This window comes from Apostichopus japonicus, chromosome 20 (assembly GCF_037975245.1).
Source record: "Apostichopus japonicus isolate 1M-3 chromosome 20, ASM3797524v1, whole genome shotgun sequence".
Lineage (NCBI taxonomy): Eukaryota > Metazoa > Echinodermata > Holothuroidea > Aspidochirotida > Stichopodidae > Apostichopus > Apostichopus japonicus.
In genome coordinates this window covers 16310495-16328876 of record NC_092580.1, presented here as the reverse complement: position 1 = coordinate 16328876, position 18382 = coordinate 16310495, and the positions used below count along the sequence as shown (strand labels likewise).

The 18382-nt window shown below is 35.6% G+C and overlaps 1 protein-coding gene across 3 annotated transcripts in view; it reads right to left on the bottom strand.

Moving 5' to 3' along the window:
• LOC139961999 (contactin-4-like) overlaps positions 1-18382 on the bottom strand; it is a 60349-nt gene that overhangs the window by 38391 nt on the left and 3576 nt on the right. For 2 of the 3 annotated variants that reach the window (XM_071961781.1, XM_071961782.1), the window contains exon 2: positions 380-429. The exons of the other annotated variant lie outside the window; for it this stretch is intronic. The gene's annotated coding sequence lies outside the window, so the exon portion shown is untranslated. The remainder of the gene's footprint in view (positions 1-379; positions 430-18382) is intronic. 3 annotated transcript variants of the gene reach the window in all.

Genomic DNA, 18382 nt, shown 5'->3' with positions numbered 1-18382 from the left:
CTGGTCTACATCGATCAAACACTAAATATATTGCTTTCTCACTCTCTTACAGTAAACACAGTTGAAACAAGTATTTTAAATTTTCCACAAAGATTTATTTTAAAAATAGAAATTAAGGCCACACGCATCTTCTGAGATTTGATCTGAAGGCCAAATGAAGAACAATCAGTGCAGCCTTGTCAAATTTAATTTACAGTGCTAACAAACTGTGCCTCTGTAGCTAAAATATCATTTCTAATATGCAAGGAATGTTTATATTTAGTCAAATTTGCCTACAATTGCTAAGTTTTTGTGAAGTTTTCAATCAATTTCATGCTATCCTGGTAGAACAAAATTTGAAATTGCAAGTAAAAAAGATGCATGAGTAATTGAAACTTACCAATATCAGCCAGTGTCCACAAAGAGTCTTGAAAATTGTTTCACCTTAATCTGTAAGAAAGTGACGATACAAAACTAATCATAATATTGAGAATTTATAAAGCGCAGACATATCCAGATCGGATATATAAGGCTGCCCGAGGCGCATAACAATATCACCCTGGTCAATGATGACCAGTCAAATATTAGAGACAATCCATCCACATGGCAGCAGCTATAACAGCTCCCAACTGACAGTGTACAGTATCTCACAGGTCCCCGTTTATACACCTGGGTGAAAAGAGGCAATGGAGATAAAGTGCCTTGCCCAAGGACACTAGTAATGATCTGGCCAGGACTCGAACCTGCAAGCCTTATATCACAAGTCCACTGCCTTTTACCATTAGACCACACGCTCACAATACTTCAGTTAGTGATAGTATCCAGCTGATTGGATTTGTTACGGAATAAGTGGATGTACATTTTCCTCTTAATATGAACTTACAGTATTATAACCGATACAAGATGTTGAATGGACCTTTTCAGGTAGTATTAAAGTAGTCTGTCACACACATCCAAAAATTGAGAGGTACTGTAGACAAGTCCAGAATTTAAGTGTTCAATTCAGAATGATCAATACAATGATAACACTCTATAAGAAGTGGTTGGAAATGACAAGAAACAGTTCACGTAACAGATATTGATTTGTTGTCCTTCTTGTCCTAAACTAATCCAATAATAACATGCGCCTGTAGACATGTACATACTGTACAATTACAAAGACGCATGAAACTATGAAGGAATAGAAGCATACATAAGAGCTGTAATTAAGTCTTAAATAACAGAATGTTCATTGGTTCATAGGCCTTCCTTCGCTTCCTTTGACTTCATTCACTTAGATAATTTAGTAATTAACATAAGTACAGCAGCATAGCCAATAAGGGGGCAGAGAAAACTAGGGAGGAAGGATGAGGCCATACAGTGAGGAAGATATTGGCAACAATATTTGAAACTGAATTTGGAAATTGATGATTCCAAAATTAAGGAATCAATAACAATGAATAGAACACTTGAGTTAAATTAAGCTTTTCAAGTGCACCTGCATTCTTCGAGAGCCATCAAAATTTTGATTCTCCCTTTACACAATTATTTGATGAAATAGCTAAACTTATTCTCCTGTTTTTGAAGGGCAGTTAAAGTAAAATTGCCCTTGGTCATAATGTAAGTATCCATTGATGATCCATTAATTTTGCGGGGACATTGCATGTGGGTTAATCCAAAAAACAAATGTGGAAGTAGTTGTTCAGGAAGACAATCAACAAAGTTGCTTTAAACCTCACATTACGAAAATTTGCAAAGATTAATGGGACAGTTCGGAATCATGCACACTTTTACAAGCCTCTCCTTGTCTTCCTCCCCCTCCCCCACAAATCATCCCACCCTTTTAACTTAAAAACAAATGCAGAATTCTCACATGAAAGTCAAAGGTGTATAATACTGTAGAAGAGGAGCTGTTTATACCCTGCATGTAATCTGCCCTACAGTAGCTGGTTCATGCATACACATACATTTGTGCAGTGCTTGGCCCAATTAAATGTACAGTATCTCATTAAGACACCTTAATGAAGTCAAATGAAATTTAATATCCAAGTCTTCTTCAGGGACAGTTCACTCTTGATACACAATGTAGTGAGAGAATAGGAGACGTCCCCATAGAAATTTAACATGGGAAGAAATTACTCAGACAGAAGGCTTTCAAAATGAGAAAAAAAGCCATGTTGAGACTCAGATGATCTAACATCGTCCAATTGGACGAAATTTATCTGTCTGTCTGTGTGCTGGTAACTAGTCTGTAATTACACTTTCTACTAATAAAAATCTAATTTGTCCCTGACTTAATGAAAAGTTCAAGATGCAGAAGGAGATTGGGGGAAATTACTCTTACACAAGCTTGAGTTGCTTGAATCGAAACTGTGTTAGTATGAGAGTGAAAAAATAATGAATGACTGTGAAAATAATCAGTGTACATTGTACTAATTACAAGATGAAAACGTGACAGCACCAAATGTACATAATCAATGTCCTAAATATTCTTGTTTGAAGAAAACAATACATATATTCCTGAAATTAAGGATTACATTTTTATTTCAGTTGATTTCTATACCCAACTTATTTAAAGCAAACGATGAAAAAAGATCTGAGGGGCTGATTATTAAGACAATTTGCAGGTCTTCCTGCATGTGAACAACTTGGAGTTTCAAGAATGTCATAAAAGCAACACGCTGTCTAACAACATTGATGCATAAAATCTTAACTGTACTAATTAATAATCACTGTATATTAGCTTTAAACTGGTTGTCCCAGTTTAGCTCAAGTTTCCCTTAAAATTTACCAAACTACAAATTTGGAAATTCTTAATTAGTTAATATTTCTGTTTTTCCAGTATTTGTTCTAAATCATTAACAGCAAAACTAGGTGAGGAAATTATCAGCAAATGCATATGTTATATTCAATAATTTCCCCACTGGTTTTACAGATATAAGTTTCATAAATATTTATACACATAAAATGTGTAAATGTCAATATTGTGTTTAATTAAGCTAGTATAATACTCATCCATCTTCCTATAGTTTTGATCCATACAGACCTATGATTTATGGATGAAAGCTACTGTATGTGGAAAGAGCCACAAGCAATGCATATAAACTACCAAAGAGAGCTCTACACCAGGGTTGTAGCTAGTATTTTGCAGATGGCTGTTGAATTTTCTGGAGTGGCGGTTGCCTGCGAATTCCGCGTCCTCGGGAGGGGAATAAGGATATAGTGTGTGTGTGTATATATATTTGAGAGAGTGATTTCTTTTACAGTCATTTCTTGACACTATTTACTGAATTTTGTATCGGGCTATCAGAAGCGCGAGTGCCCGGTCAGTATTAGAACTTTTTACTTGGAGTACCGGTCGGCAAACGTTAGTGCTGGCCAAGTCCGACCGGCATAGCTACAACACTGCTCTACACGTGTATGTAAATATATACAAGTTTCAGTCAGACTGTACTGAACATACTGGATCAGTATACAGTTGTGAATAACATGAAGTGGTTCTGGAAATTTGAACAATTCTGAGAAGTTTCCCTACAGTAACTGCTTCATTTCATATTCTCCATCTGCATCCCAAGGGATCTTTGATGAAAATGTAAGCTGACAGGACGCACACAGAAGATTTATTCGCCTGAACAGGCCTCAGTCCCAGGCCCTATCTAGTACACACCACGTACTCCATCAAGCTGATGGATCTTGACGGTCCGCTGATAGCTCTGGTAAATTAACCAATGTACTTGTAGGAAGGGCTTTACGAACATCCATTCCTAGGAAAGTCTTCAAGCCTCTTGTAAACATTAATACTTCAATAGTACTGATAAACATGAACATTGACGTAGAGAAATGTTTGATGGTGCATGGTGAAGAAAGAGGTCAATGTAAACTCGACAAGATCCTTGATAATGGTTCATGAAACTGACATTTAGACACACACAAAAGGAAAAGGCCCTTCTTTCCTTTGGTTGAGCAGAAAAGGAGGCCTGTATAACCCAGAAAATTGTTTTGAGTTACAGGCTATGAAGCTCATACAGTAGATCTGTGTTAAACATTTTAATCTCCATAAGCATTGCAATAAAGGTAGTGTTAAGATTGTGTGGACAGAGTTTAAGTTGAGTAACTATAACCGAGCCCAGGATTCTAAATCTGATAGCTTGAGATGGCTGGAAGATGTATGGAAGATGCAAGAGAAAAAGGCATCACATGAAATATGTTCAGCAGTCCTGATACACACAGGAAAGTATACAGTAGAGTGTGTGAACATTAATGTTATATGCATTAATGTTATGTTATTGTTAAATAATATATTTATGCATTTAAGTTTGCCTTGGAAACTAATTACGGCCAAAAATATCATGATCACATTCCTGAAGCATTCATCTTTTAGGCCATACTTATATATTCCATGACAAACTTAACAAAATTTGTGTGAGGTTGCCTTCAGAGGTTTCCTACACCCATGTAGATGGAATATCAAATTAATTATCTATACAGACGAGAGTAATATTATCAGTACTTGCTTTGATACAAGCTAATGGATACATGGCTGTATGATACATTACAGTCTTCCCACTCTGCTACAGTAGGCGAGCACAAATAATTTGTACTATTTACTGCGCTCCTCACTTACCTGTCTCCTCACAACCTTAGCACCTCATCCTACCGTGTCTAGTATGCCCTAGTAATCTTTTAACACTGTGCACCCTCAGCAACCGGCTCCTCCGGTCTCCTCAGTACTTCTTGTTCTTTCACAAAGCCAACTTGCTTGGTGATACCTCACCACACTTCACATGAAAATATTTAATGCAACACATACTGCAGACAAGAATCCAAAGTTTTCACCATTGCTGATTTCAATTTGCACCATTCTTGTGGACCTGTAGACATCAAGTTCACTGGTACTTTACTTTTGGATGAGATGTTATGTTTTGTACTGTACAGTTGACTAGAACTGTTGACCTTAAATGACCTTTGACCACAGATACAAATAGGGTTCTAAACACTCAGCAAGTGAATTTAGACATAACATATCATGTTTCCATGTTTTCACATTTTGATTAAATAAAAATCTCTGATGACTTCAAATGACCTTTGACCTCTAAAAAGACCATCTTGATACATACATACTAAATAAAATTGAATGCACATTTGTACAAGGTACAGTGCTATTAAGGTGAACATGACCATTGTCACTATGGGATTTGGCAACTCATTGTTAGCTTACATTTATACACATTTGGGATGAAAAAAAGTATGCTGCATATATACATACAGTATTTTCTAACAATTATATTGCATTATAAACTTTCACCTTCATTAAGATTAGTCAGAATGGTCAGAATTGCATCACTCAATTAGCCGCTTCCAGTAAGGACAAATATTTGTGTACATATGAAGTCCCTGTGACAGTGAAGAGTTTCCAATCTATTGGTAGCCACAAAAATGTTGGCAATTTAAACAACAGATTAACAACATACCCATGTACGACAAGAGATTATACTGTACATACATGTGCATACAGCTATTTTTAACGTACTGTACACCTGATCTTAAAGCTTGCCTTGGTGACCGATGCTTCTCTTCGATCTTGTCCATAGTTTGGTGTTTCGTAGATATTGACGATTACTATATATAAATTTCGCAAGAGTTGCTGCGTATTTCCTCACAACAATGCGTGATTTCAATCAATCTTTTGAGACACCCCCTTTTTTTTTATTTGCAGGTGGCCCTCAGGTGAGAAAATACGATTACATGGAAGCTTCCAGCTGAGCCCACCTCCAGACAACGACCTCAGTGGTTGATATACCACAGAGCAAATAATGAGAAAGGCTGACAAAATATGGATGTGTTTTGCACAAAACTTCCCATGATCTCTCCTCAAATGGTTTGGTGCATGACCGTGATGCATGAAGCAAAAGAGCCAGTATATTAGTCAGTAATATTACCAGAGTGCCATCTTAATGATATACGTACATGAGCTGAAAGTTACTGTACAAAGGCAGAAGCTGCCAGGTTAAGTATAACGAGTTTGCATGTATACTTAAACCTACACATAACATGTAACCTTAAAGCATTAGTATGACATTCCAAGTACATTGTAATGTGTAAAACTAGTATGCTATCTCTTTTTTTTTTGTGAGGTCAAATAGCTGATAAATAGTTTTCTTAAATAAATTGACAATGTTTCACATTTTAAATTGATTTAAGTTTGCAACCTCTCCAAATGAGGTGTGTACCCAAAATATAGGCTTACTTTACAATTACTTTTCAGGATAGAGATCAAGCCAACCTGAAATCAAAATTCAGGATTTTAGGTATAACTTTATACTGTATGTTGACATAAAAGGAGCCATATAGGACTACACAACAATTTAAGATGATGATGACGATGATAGGCCTGGTATTTGGGAAAGTGCAACAGCAGAGGTCAAAACAGGTTATTTCTCTTGTTAAAGTTACTGCCATTATTTTAAATCATTGCACCTTTAGTCAAACATGCCCAGAGATATAAAGTTACCAGATCTCAGGGGACAGTACGTGTGTTTTATCAATCAGCAGATCAGGTAAAAATTAGTTGTCTTCAGCATGCAGCCATAGACTCAGAAACTTGATAGATATTCATGTGACTACAGTACACACATATATGTCCTTTACCAATGACATGGAAGATGGTGTTAATATGAAGGGCAAACAAGGTCCTCAGATGGATGATACTATATGACATGTTCTTAATTACATGCTGTGCATTATAAGTTCAAACACCTGACCTGCCTTTCCTACTTTCTATCAGGTACCTTCCAACAAATCAAGTAATTTGGAGCAAACTGACCTTATCAAGTTAAATTGTACAGTACAGTAGCTTGCACTGCATGGATTGGAACAACAAGACTAAACTTTCTGGTCTAACCATCACAACATTTGGGTCATTTTTAAAATTACAGTCATGGTAATTTTGCCCTCAATACTTCCATCGAATATTATCAAAATATAGCAACCATACTACAATGGACATATTAATATTTATGCTACCCAATATACACAAGTTTAGTATGTATTTGTACTGCTGCATATTCTGTTATTTATTAAACACTAGATTAATATGAGGTTCTCCAGCATCTCTACATCTAGGGTGTTGTAATATATCAGTAGCATTGCATTTGATACTGTTTACAGATCTCTGCATCAAAGTAACATGATCACATGAAAGCGCTCCCGAACATGTGAACACAGCATGTAAACTTGTACACAGATGCGTTGTGTGATTGAGTGACTAGTTGAAGGTTCTACTTGTGAAGTTTGGCCGATCGAAAAATACACTGCTTTGGAAAACACAAGTTGAGGTGTTAAAATACATTAGTTTGACTTAAAACTTTGAAATATATTTCAAAAGAATTATGAACGAAAGTGTATACAACTACTGTAGGGATCAGTTCATGGTATCCTTATATTCAACAACCACAGAACTAGAAAGGATCACTATGACAGCATCTATGTTAATTTAGGGATGGCTGTCCGGAGAGCCCCATTACACGCAGCTTGAATGTTTTTGAACAACAACCTGTATCGATCCATTTAAATTATGCACTTTTCCATCAACATAAGTTAGTTAAGCACTACTTGGAACATTTACCACTATACCCCATGGACCCATTGCTGGGTAAATGTTCATATTTAGATCTGCCCCTAGATGGTTGGGATAACCTGACTTCTGAAAAGCATGGTCTGAATGGTATCAACTAGTGAATTAACTATAGTGGGAACAATTAAGTTTTAGTGAAAATATATACCATCTATCACTATTAGACTCAGTGTCATGTAGTATTGGGTCTTTCGAACAGTATCATATTCGACAACTGCGTGCCCTAATTCTTATAAAAAACTTGTCACACAAAATCTGGACTGTTAACTTAATTTGGTTAAACCTACTGTTAAATCTACATTAACCCTTTGTTGGGTAAATGTTCATATTTTCTTCTGCTCCTAGATGGATTGGATTCCCTGACTTGAAAAGCATGTTCTGAGTGGTATCAACAAGTGAATTAACCGTAGTGGACACAATTAAGTATTAGTGAAAAACTCAGCATTTGTCACCGTTACATTCAGTGTCATGTAGTATTGGGTATTTTTAACTCAGAACTGTATCATATTCGACAACTGCGTGCGCTAATTCTTATAAATAACTCGTCACACAAAATCTGGACTGTTAACTTAATTTGCTTAAACCTACTGTTAAATCTACATTGACCCATAGCTGGGTAAATGTTCATATTTTAATCTGCGCCTAGGTGGATGGGATTCCCAAATTCTGAAAAGTATGGTTTGAATGATTTCAACTAGTGAATTAACCATAGTGAGCATAATTAAGTAAGTTAGTGAACATACTCAGTATCTGTCACCATCACATCCAGTGTCATGTAGTATTGGGAATTCCTAACTGTATCATATTCGACAACTGCGTGCGTGCGATACTTCTTATAAATAAATTGTCACGCAAAATCTGGACTGTTCACTTAATTTGGTTAGATCTACTGTGTACAACACAAAACAATCTAATTAAACCTTATATGGAGTATTGACTTACTGTACCAGTTATTTTTATTTTGAAATAGGTTTTCTTGATAAGCACCAAGTCCTTAAATTGTATTTAACTACTCCATTGCAGTAGAGCATAACACATTTAACATATACAGATATTACTGTCCAGAAAATGTGCACAGAAAGGTCTGTTTTTGTCACGACTGTCTAAACTGCACAGCACCGTGTTTGCAGAGCTGATAAAAATGTCAGAACAAGCCAGTTTTCATCAGATTATGCAGTGTTCAGTATTGAAGTCTTGTCCCAACCCTCCTGACAGTAAAAGGAAAGGATTTTATATTAATTATTAACATTGGAGTTGAAAACTACACATCCACCCAAGCAATAAAGTGTATATAATGGGCAATAGAAACCTGTTCCAATCAGATGAAAACACTCAATCTCAATTGTGTGAACTAGACGACAGCATTAACCTCAAGTAATTCCACATTACCCTGTGATGATAAGTTAGAATTAATTCATTAAATTGGTTTCCAGACGTTGACATCTGTTGACTTCAAATAAACCTTCAAACAGCATCATGTTTGGGCAAACATTTGGACAACATCTGTTACTAAATATACTTGTTGAAATAGCAAGTGGTAATAAAGGGCAACTGTAATGGGATACGGGTCACCGTACTGTGTCAAAATAAATCCCAGAGGTCTTTAATATCATAATTCAGAGTGCTCAGTTTTAAAATATTGTGCAGTATTGTCTGGCTAGATACATTTATGCATCTTAAACCTGTACCAATTAAGTATGGTGAGAACATGGATGTATACACCAAGACAATGAGAGCAATGAAATATTACGCCTGACATGGTGTAAACCTTCAGGAATTACTACTTAGGCTCTTAAAAATATAAATCATAACTTGTAACAATATCATTTAATGTATGACCTATTATATACTCTTCTGTACACCATGGCCTTGCACAATATGTCACGCTGAAACTAGTAGCTTATTACTGATCACATCCCTGACTAGGAAGTAAGGTTTCCAGCGATTGAAATCTGCTAGCCTTAAAACAACCATTGACTTGAAGCAAATTAGAAGTCTCAACTTGAAATCAAAATTATCCAGCTATGTCAGGGCCTTTAAGGTTTTTACACTTTCCCCCTTGCTGACCTCAAATGACCTTCACGACAAATTACTGGGCTGTTGTACTCATTATAGGAAAGTCATATGCCGATATGACATCCGATGAAACTGTCCATCTCATGATGCCATGTATAAAATTTCCAGTGTGTAACCTCTGCCGAACCCAAATGACCTGTACCCTCCATCAAAAAGAATAGGGTTCTTGTACTCATTATATAGAGAAGCCAAACATACCAGCTACTGCAGTTTCCTAACTAACTGGATATATCATATTTACATAGTGTTCAAGTTTTGATGCATGGTGACCCTAAATGAACTCTGACCTACATCAAATTGTGTACAAACTATACAACACACAAGGCTATCATATATGAGCACCTTACATGCTCTGGATCTGGAGATATAGCACTTTTAATATATTCACAGTTTGCCCACTGCTGACCCAAAGTGACCTTTGACCAACACTACAATCAATTAAGGTTCGCTGAACTAATTAAAGGAAATCCAAATGCCAATTATAAGAACTGCATCTATAGGCGACCAAGTAGGATATGGTGCATACAAGATTTGCACACTATTTCCCCTCTGTTGACCTCAAATGTTTTATATTCATGACAAACACTACATACCCTCTACCAACGGCAAGCTACACAACAAGTTTGAACTTCCTGCAACTTCTACTTCTTGAGATATTGTGTTCACAAACAATGTTTTCAAACTTTGACCCGTGCTGACCTCAACTGACTTTTGACCAATACCAATATTAATCCCAAACCAGTTCTACCTATAAAGGGAACCTACTGTACATACCAAATAGGAAATGTACTCCTGTGATTCTTCTTAAGTTAGAGCGTTTACGAGTAAGAGTCACATACACTTGTAAACACACACACATACATACATACAAATTCACCATTACATACATTCCTTCTGCCTTCGGCAATGTATCAAAAATGCAATTTGCTATGATGTTTCTCCATTTTATCAACTCAATCTCTGGATAAGATCCAATTTCCGATAGTTTGCATGAAGTTGTCTGAAGGGGAATCTGCATATCCTATTGAGATGCAGTGTTCTCAACAGTTTGGTAAAAACTATGACTGTATATATACTGTACCTTTTGCATTTCTGTCATTCAGAAAATGTACGACTATCTCTAGACAAAGGACAGCGAAACTTAAATCCACATACAGTTCTTACACATTTACTCAAGAAAAGTACCCATACACTGTACTGTACACATACAAGTATTCATCTAAATATTGGAAACAATAATACCATACTGTTACAAACTTAAATATATACATGACCTTTTATGGTTTTGAAAAAAAGTTCCCTTTCTTTCTCTTCTTTGCTTGGATGAGTGTGACGGAGATGTCTATGCACAGCAGGAACACTTTCAAGCTTTAGCAATTAATTTATGGTAGAGCTTTCAGACATATGGTTCCCAGCGTGCATGATCATCTCAATTCTAATCACTTGACAATGATTAGATCTCATGATCTGGAGCTCCATGCAAAGAGAGAGTAAAACTGGGTCAATTGTCATTTCTGCACAGCAGTTCATCTCTCCAGAACATACAGTAAGTATGTGATTACAGTATATATGGACCATCTTGTTCTGTTAACAACAGCCTCAAAAACCATACTGTTTGGCAAGTTTATCAAACAAACGCTATAATGAAAATACTTTATTTCCTAAAGGAGAGTGTGACAGGCTACTACATATAGGTCGCACAATCTGAGTTGAGTATGTTAATTAATTAGTCTACATGTCTTCCAACATTTGAGATACTTCAATGCTTCACATCATTAAGTGTCCATTTCAAATTTGATCAAATTAATTAGCAAATTGCTAAATTTGTACCACGTCCTAATTCTCTAAATATGGTCATCGATAAGAAAGACGATATGGCAGTTTTTCGATTATCAGATGGCATTTACAAAATGTTAGAGTATTAAATTGTGAAAGTTACATGGTAGATAGATATCTTTCCACGATTAACACATGCATTACAAAATTCAAAGTTCTGCTTTCATAAGCTGAAAAATCTCACACACCATATCCTGAAAATAAAAACTTTACTACTATCATTTTATCACATGTCTGCTTCTGTATAAATTTACTTTTATACTGTAAAAACCCCTCATCAGATAACCTTTTTCCATGAAAAGCCTGTTAGGCATTTACCTTCTCTTAATGTACATAAGCAACTTTAAGTCATTCTTCCCTTGCATGTCCCCCCCCCCCCCCCTCAGTTCTCTTGGCTCTGACAAACAACTTTATACTGTATCTCTTGGTGTCCATAAACTTTCACTTGTCTGCAAACCATTGGTGATAGTATCCAGATTAAATGCAAGGTGTAGCTGTCAAAATCTAACCAACCAGCATTACCACCCCTCCATATACAGACTTCCCCTCCACTTTGCCACAGACTTACAGTACCACCCGCAGCCTCTCCCTGTCTCATAAATCACCAAGCCACTTTGCCATGTATTTATAGCATGTGCACGGATGAACCAACAAAGGAATACTTTTCTAGTGGAGTACAGAAATCAAATTTGGCAATATAGTGAAATCTCCTTCCAGACTTCAAATTAGTAGTGCCTTGCTGCATGAACTACAGTAATGGGCTTTGTTCCCTGTGGAATACCCAGCCAGCCAGCCAGCTACTGTACTAGCTTCAGGAAGGATACATGTGGAAGTTTAGACAGCTATGTCCTGAGATGATATGTCCTGAGAGTCAGTAGAATCCAATTCAACAGCAGAAGTTGAATGTCAAGTGCATTACAGTTTAAGGTCAGGGTCCAAGAGTAGTAAAAATAAATTGTTGGTATTTAGAGAGAGTCCTTAGGGATACCATCAACATTATTTTAATGACACTATAGTACAACACCATTAAGGAAACTGGGTTTGATTCTATAACCATACATTTCACATGGGATTCACTGACAGATCTATATAAGTGGAAGATGGTCTAAATACAAAACTCTTGCAAATCTTTTTTGTTGAAAGTTCAAAAAGATGACACAGGGCTAATCAAGGCAAATTATTAAGGACTTTTTCTGGTTGTTCCTAAGCACAACCAGGTCTTTTACAAAGTATGATCAATATATGTGCAAAGTAGGAGCGATGTGAAGGTTTGGTGAAAGGAACCCCACCTTTGGTTTGGGCAAGTAAAACTCCCCCTTCTGGTGACTCATATGCCTAGGCCTATTTTATACCTCCAGTATCTCCAAAGGGATGGATAATGATACCAATTTAACATTTAACCTACTTAGGGATACTTAGTGACAACGCAATCTGAACTTGAAATGTACTGTATGTAAAGAACTAGTGTCCTGTTGAACCACCTTCAAAGCAGATTTTGGTCACCCAACTGAAATTTGGTGGTCCCAAACAAGCAGACTACCAATAAAACTTTAAGCCTACTGTTATTTTGTTATGCTAAAGTTTGGCAAAGTGGTGAGACTTCACAAGATAGAGTACATAAACTACTGTTCTTTTGAAGTTGTGACAATTATTCAACACTACTGCTAAGCGATATATTTTATGCTTGTGAATTCCATCTGTGTTAGGAGACATTATTGCACAAACTTGTGAAGATGCTTCAAGTATTATAAGTGTTCCGAGACAATTTACAAACTTTTCAAAAATTAGAAAAGGAAAACCTCTCAATACACAAAATTGTAAAGAGTGCTTCAGTTATTTGGAGAGCAATGCAGAAATTGCTTCTAGAGTGCTTTGGGTGTGTGCCCTTGGCATTTACAGATCAAATCCAAGCCAGGAAGCCAAAACTCCTAAGACAATTGAAATTCACAAATTGCACAGATATGAGATTTTAATGGCATAACAAGATCAAAATGAAATTTGTTTACAAATATATAAACATTATCAAATATACATTCAATGACATGCAGAAATTGTTTCATATAGCTTGATGTCAAAACCATGCAGCCAGTTCATCATTCATCTATGCATGGCAGCTATATACAACTTGCTCATCATTTGCTCAATCCACATGCAAACAAATTGAAAAAATTTAATTCAATTTTCAGCTACAATAAGTGTGCTGATCACTGACTCACAATGACGAGGCTCCACATACAGCTGTGGGTTAAAATAGGATCTCTTTTACCAAAGCCAGGTATTAGACCAGTGATATTGAGTAGATATACTCAGTACACAGTACACACTACACACTCTATGGAGTATATTGTTATCCAAGGTCTACTGAGCCAGTACAATAGTATGGAACAATGCCATTTATAATAGCCACATGTAGACTGGAAAACACCGTACAGTACTGTACAGTAGGTACAAGTACAACTGTGCTTTTATTTAGTGGTGTACTGAAAAACAACTGGGAAATATTCCAACGACACAAAAACAACAAATGGTAGGATTGACCATTTCTTCATTATTACAAAAAAATAACTAGATTTGGTCAAAATAATGAACTATATTGATATATATGGGAATTTAACATGGAATAGACTAAACAAAACAAAACAAAAATACAATAAGAATGACAACAGATAACATGCGACCATGTTGAGTGTGATAGTGCTTGATAATGTACAGTATGACAACAATAGTTTGAAACATTGATATGTACAAGATGTAAAATGTACATAGGGGAAAAAATCCCACCAGGGCAAGCAACTCAACTGGTTTGAGAAGAAAGTAAATTTGTAAAAACATTGTTTTTCCACTTTACAAAAAACTGCCTGTACTGTATATTATAATCAAGAAAGGTATATTATATACAGTAGACAATTTTAGTCTGTCTGTCATTAGAAGCAGTAATATTAATCAATATGTTACCATGGAGAAAGATGTGCCAACCAAGCAATACTGAATAAATTAGCATTTTAGTGGTTGCAAGCAAGCATCCTTTAAATCAATTACAGATCGGTTCCATCCAAACAAGTCCTCTCTTTTATAATTTATATAGTCAATTGACATTGATTAATTAAACTGCCATTTCTCATTGATGATACCATCTAATTTGTGGTTATGCTTTAATGCACTATAGGGTACATATAAAGTTACAAACCAGCATTGATGGATTCACACAGCTACTGTAATCTAACATACCATTAATTTAATGAAATTGTTTTCTGTTAAGTTGTCAATTTAAGATTTATTCAATGGCAGGGCTTTAAATTACTTATAAAAGATTGAAAAGGACACATATAGCAAAAAGTGACCCACATGGAGGGGTGTTCCCCATGGTGCTACACCCCTACTGGAAGCAAATCTGACTGCTGTATGTAAGCAGAGGAGCTGTGGTTTACCAATATAGAACTAATACCAAACAGTGGTTTCCTTACATTTATTTATGTAAGGCGGGAGGAGTTGCAGTGAAGAAGGAGGAACGACTACAAGAGAGAAGTATAGCGACAATCTTTCAATTATTGCAATCCCATTAGCACTGAAAAGTAGAAAATTATATACATTTAAAGTTGTTCTTGTAGTATAGACTCCATACTTTTGTGCAGAGATCGTGCAAGAGCCCCCATGATACACTAGACAGTATATTGACAGCTATCAAACCTCTCAGTGATGTAAAACTGCAAGAAAAATATTTATACATGGGGCACCCTTGAAAAGTAATAAAAACCAAGGTTAGTTTGTTTGACAGAGCAAAACTTCCTTCACCACAACCTTCAAAAATACCTGCCAAGTGTGTATAGCAAATACAGTTATAATATACCAGAACATAAATTCCTATATGCACTGTAGTGTTTATACTGGGCAAACTTCTAATAATGCAGGGTAACACATGAAAGATCCTACACAGACATTGATAGAACAGCAGTGTAGAAATTATGCATTTTATGGCAAATTTAATCAAAGATAATATAAACTTTTATAGAAAGTATTTTATACTCTAGTAAGATCTTGTTGGTTTGTCTGGTCAGGAGGTGGTGCCATAATGATTTACGTGAATCACAGAATGTTCATAAATAATGTTATTTACTTGCAAATACAATATCAGATCTCCACTCTGAACACATAGTTCACACAAAATCCCATACAGTATAGACCAACTGAGTTCAACTCCCAAAATTTGTTTAAATTACAAGTCTCTGAATCTCTATAAATTAACAGAATTCTTCTTTTTTTTATATAAATTTTACAAAATACAAGAAAATAAGGTCTTACATGAAGTCCATATCGTAACCTCTAAAAAATAAACAGGCAAATGTCCTGTAGGATGTAACTTTCATATAAATTGTAATATTAAGACCAAGTATACACAAGGCGGAATTATCAAGCTCCCTGGTGTAAGACTTAATACAACCTATATATAATACTCACACTACTACATCACTCAAGTATTGGGGACACCTGGTGTACAAATGAATGACCCATTTTCAACCCCTGTAAGCTACTATCTCTCTGTGCATGTATGAAATTATCCAAATCTTATGGAAGTATTTCCATCATCACTGCACCATTAAACATGTATCCTAGTAAAGCTTCCCAACCCCATCTATAACATGTATATATATATATCTTTTTCACTCCATTGTCCCTGCCAAACAAAAAGATGTTGAGATTTCTGTGACCTCAGCCGAGGTCTAATCATCAACGCTCTAATGAACCCAGCCCTGAGGCAACTAAAGTGTGAGCAAACTAGAGATACTTAGTGGTAGAACTGATAACGAAGAAGGAGAGTGAACTACTAAAAGCATTGATGGAGGTGTGTGATGAAAGGACTCCCTATGGTTAACTGTATGAGTAATGTGCTTTCGAAACCAGCAGAAAGATCAAAATGTGAAGCAAAAAATAAATTCTTTTTTTTTTTCCATTTTGTAAGTTTCTAACTCACTCTCAGATGGATTATGTGGGTAGCAACTGGGCATGACATCAACACAGTTGATATGAAACACTCTGATCATGAAATTAACCCAATGTGTGTGACATCTGTCCAGCACATTAGTACTGACGCCGGTAATACATGAATATTAGACTGGGCAGGACTTAGAAGACTGTCAGCAAGCTTTAATTACCACCGATTTTCTATGTGTTGAAACTAAACAAAGGGGTATTAGTAGTCTACAGGCCTAGCATATTTCAAGATGCATTACATTGACAGGCATAATAAACCGAAGAGCTGGATAAACTTTGCAGCGAACAGGGTTTACCAAAATATAAGAGTACAGAATGTTGCACTGTTTGTACAGAACCTATCTGGAAATTTTCTGTTTATATTTTTTTTTAACTTTTACGTATGCAGGCATGTTTATTTTCAAACCTCATTATTTAACGCAACTAAACTATCACAATATTGTTTTGTTTTTTGTATTCATGGGAAATGAAAGACATGTAAGATATACACTATCATATTTGATGGGATTGTTAATTATCTTAAATACAAATTTGATCAACACTTCAACAATAATTCAGTAATTATGTACTGTACGACTGTTTCAACGATGGACATGTGCAGTACAGAGAGGTACAACAATTATTTCAGGACATTGTAATAATTTTTTTGATAAGTACTACTAATACATTTTTCAAAGGTTCAACTTCAGGTTAGAACAAGTTTTCAAAAGTGATTCCTTGAAGGTTCTGGCACTCCAGACATTTGATAATGCTCAGGATTTTTTAAAGAATATTAAATGATATTGAGGTCTATACAGAATGGTTTGTGTGTAGCCAATACAAGAGATATAGTTAACAAGTATCATTGTCTGCCAGCATAAGACAAAAAAAAATTTCAAGTTGTGATATTTTGGTCAAGTCAGCGTTTTATCAGTACTTACCCCAACATTAGCACGCTAAAAGTTTTCAAAAGTATGATGATCCTCAATATTAATTTTACACATAGAGGACAGTTCAACAAGAGGCAATATGATTTACGGGTGGAAGTTCTTTTTGAAATCTGATCATTAATGACCATTATTTACTTATCTAGCCAATTTGGGGCAACGAATGATGACATTTTCAAATACTACACACATTTGAAAAATGTTTTACGGTTCAATAAAGCATTGTAACCTTGTAACCTTTGTAAACTTGTACCTTAACCAAAAACTAATCTAGTTCATCATGTCGTCTAATTAATGGCCTCGTTAAATATCAATACACTGATTAGGCCTGTGTAACTTTCAATGCCTTCAGTCACTGTGAAGCTGAACAAAACTGGCCGGCAAATACCAGCACTTTTCTAAACCCATTTAGCCATTGAGTGGAGTGGTTTATCTTGTATACTTGATAATGATTTTACAACAGCTTCTGATTGGAAACTGGTTCTATACAATTAGTAAAATATGACGAACGTAAGAGCAGTGGCAAGGACAGCTTGGAAATGAGAGAAAAGAGCCTGTGTCAATAATTCAATAGATTTGAAGTTTAAGTATCATGTAGCTGCTGAAGGAATTTTTTTACCAGATCTCTCATAGGTTAACTGCATTGATCTGCTGTGTTTATACTCATTTATAAATTGGGACACTGTAATTAATCTAAAAAATGTTATATTCAATAACACATTAGACCAAGTTTGATTCTTTCTTCTTTACTTTTGGTTTGAATCTACTGTACATCACACTTTTATATATTTGGGTCTATAATTTGACAGCAAAAGGTTGCAATTTGAAGTAAAACTTGTTAGCTAATAACTAATTATTACAATCATAATTAAAGCTATGCAAAGTTGCCTGATAGTATAGTCAAGGACTGTTTAGACTGCACATATTTGCCGGACTACTATATTCTTAATATCTGAGCCAATAC